This window comes from Aegilops tauschii, chromosome 2, assembly GCF_002575655.3.
Source record: "Aegilops tauschii subsp. strangulata cultivar AL8/78 chromosome 2, Aet v6.0, whole genome shotgun sequence".
Lineage (NCBI taxonomy): Eukaryota > Viridiplantae > Streptophyta > Magnoliopsida > Poales > Poaceae > Aegilops > Aegilops tauschii.
In genome coordinates this window covers 236,936,921-236,939,745 of record NC_053036.3, presented here as the reverse complement: position 1 = coordinate 236,939,745, position 2,825 = coordinate 236,936,921, and the positions used below count along the sequence as shown (strand labels likewise).

Below are 2,825 nucleotides of genomic sequence, written 5' to 3'. Positions count from 1 at the left end.
TACGTCATCAGACAGAAGAACGCACTGCATCGAACAATCAAGTGAACTTCATGATTTCTTTTGTCGGGCGTAAAGCGACACCCAAATCTTCGTGTGTACTTCATCAGACAGAAAACCGCACTGCTTCGAACCGAAAACCGCACTGCATTAGACGGGCAAGTGAACTTCATGAATTCTTTTGTCGGACGTAAACTTTCTCACACGAGTTTTTTGTGAGTTTTTGTTGTCTTTTTTTCAACAATTTTTATGAACGAGAGTGGACCGCAGAGACGAGGGCAAATGAACCACGACATATGTCAAAGTGAACCTCATTGTTATCTTGTTGTTTTGCTAAATTTTTCGCACTTTTCATGTTAGGTGCAAGTGAACAGCATCACTCTCAAAAGTGAACCACATCCGAGGACCAAACCCACTGCAAGTGTTAATGTAGTCGACTGAATTTTGAGACACACAAAACACATTGCACTTCATACATAGTGGTAATGAGCTGCTGCAAAAATTGGAGTGGACTACTTTTATTGCCTCTCTTCAAACAAATTTATTCAAAACTGTGAGCATCGCGCAACAGCACTGCAAGCACCCTCACCGATGGACTGCACACCAAACCGCACCGCAACGACGACCCAGGCGAACCGCAGTGTTGTGCCCAAACAAAATCTGAAAAGGCAACAAAAATATTCCTGAACTTCAACCATTACATAACCGCACCAACTTCTGCTGTTGGGGAAAAAGGGAACCACCACGCTATCTTTGTCAGTGTCGCGCAACACAATGATTCCCAGTGCGGCAGAGCTCGTTATCGCCTCACGCGTAGCAGCAGGAAAAGGCTCACCCAGCGCCATGAATCTGACAATGAACTTCAAGACAAGATTAAGCGAGATGCAAAGAAAATCAAATACATATTAGTGAACTGCATGATGCCGGTTGTGAGTAAGAGTTGGTTGAATCACCAGAATGCGTTAGGAAATCTACTACGCCGAATACACCAAAACCGACAACAAAAATCAAAGAAATCTACTACTGCACTTCCATGGGGCGTCGGTGCCGCCGTTGACTCCCCTCGCACGCATCCGGAGAATGCGCCAGCAAACTGCACAAGGCCTCCAGCCCATCGCGCACTGCACGTGAGCTTCAGAGGAGATGCGCGGGACGCACGGGGTGGGGTGGGACCTGTCGTTGACCCTGATGTTGGAGGAAGAAACCGGCAGCAAGGAAGCCTGGCGACGTGGGGGTGGCTTGGGCGGGCAGGATCCAGGGGTCGGCAAGGGATGTTGCTCCTGGGCGTTGCCGGATTTCGGCAGCCACACAGCTGCCGAGGAGGGAGGGTGGTCGGGGCTTGGGCGACACTGGGTGGGGAAGTTGGTGTGGGAGAACGGCAATGGCTCGAGGTAGCCTGGCGGCGTGGGGATCCGGCATCCCTGCTGCTGGCGGCGGAGGGAAGTGGTAGAAAGCGGCGTTGGGGGTCATTACGTCATTGTTGGAGAAGGTGGAGGCGACCCCGCGAGCAATGGGCGGCGGCAGCGCGAGGCCGTGCAAGTGGTGATTTTCAGTGCCCGGTGGCGAGGTTGGGGGAGGTGTGGTTAGAGCGGGTTGGGGCGACCTCCGCGCGTCCGGGGAAGAAGGAAAAGGGGGAGGGAGGGGAGGTACAGGTGGGAGACAGTGACACCGGGGGGAGTATGCTGGAGGGAGGCATTGGGCACGCGGCCGGCGGCGCGGCCCCGTCGGCAGAAGTGGATGTAGAGGGTGCCGGAGAAGAGTTGATGGTGGATCTCACTGGATCCATGGAGGGGGGCGGCGCGGAGTGGCCATGGCCTCTCAGGTCTGACGACAGGGAGGCGGGCTACTCGAGCCATCGCCGGCGCAGTGGGAGGATGGGTGCAGCGCGGGGATGTAGGTGGCGGCTCTGTGGGAGGTTGGCGGCGGCGCACTGCAGTAGAAGGTGGAGGGGATTGGGGTATGAGATGGGAGACGTGGGGGGCGTGGGTGAGGTCACGGGAGAGGTTGGGGGTGGGTGGGTGAGGTCCAGTTAATTTTACATGGATGGTTCGGTTCGGTTGTTCGATGAAGTGCTAAACTGTTAGCAGAATAAGGCTAGTGATTGTAGAATAAGGTCTTAAGGGGTGTTATTAGATTAGACCCACCCTATATATATATAATATAATATATACATCCAGGCTATTCTGTTTCGCTACTTGAACTAACGGTTTCAGGTGGTTGTACTGATGAAAATCGAGGCGTCGAACTGGTCCTCCTCGATTTTTTTCGTCAGAACAGGCCGTCTAATATATCAATGGAAAGCTCTTGACATCTAGATTACCATAATATAGAACTTTTTTGCAAAATCATCATGGTTTAAGAGCAGTTTTGAAAAAAAAAATCATTTTCTTCAAAATCGTTTTGAAAAAAATGGCTCTTTTAAAACTGCTCTTAAACCATGATTATTTTGTAAAAAAATCTATATTATTGTAATCTAGATGTCAAGTACTTTCCAACAATATATTACACACCCCGTTTCGACGAAAAAAATCGAGGAGGATCAGTTCGACGTTTTGAAAATCGTCAGTACAGCCGCCTGAAACCATCAGTTCAAGTAGCGAAACAGAAGAATATTCTATTACGCGAAACAGAATAGCTCAGTCCTATATAGTTCAAACGGCACACTGTTTGTTCATGTCGTTTGTGTTAGGTATTACAACGTCACACACGATTTCCGCACCAAACTGTGTGAGAAGACAACGTAGGTTATACACAGTTGTCGTTACATAACCGTATGTGATGTACTACCCTATCCATATAATTGAGTTACGGTGAGATACCGTGTAAAC

General features: G+C 49.8%; 1 long non-coding RNA gene across 1 annotated transcript; it reads right to left on the bottom strand.

The window, feature by feature from the left end:
* Nucleotides 1-421: 421 nt before the first annotated feature.
* Nucleotides 422-1,999, bottom strand: LOC141041624 (uncharacterized). The gene is made up of 2 exons (XR_012202358.1): nt 741-1,999; nt 422-657 (listed from the first exon to the last, which is right to left on the bottom strand). It is a non-coding gene; the product is annotated as an uncharacterized lncRNA (long non-coding RNA).
* Nucleotides 2,000-2,825: the final 826 nt, after the last annotated feature.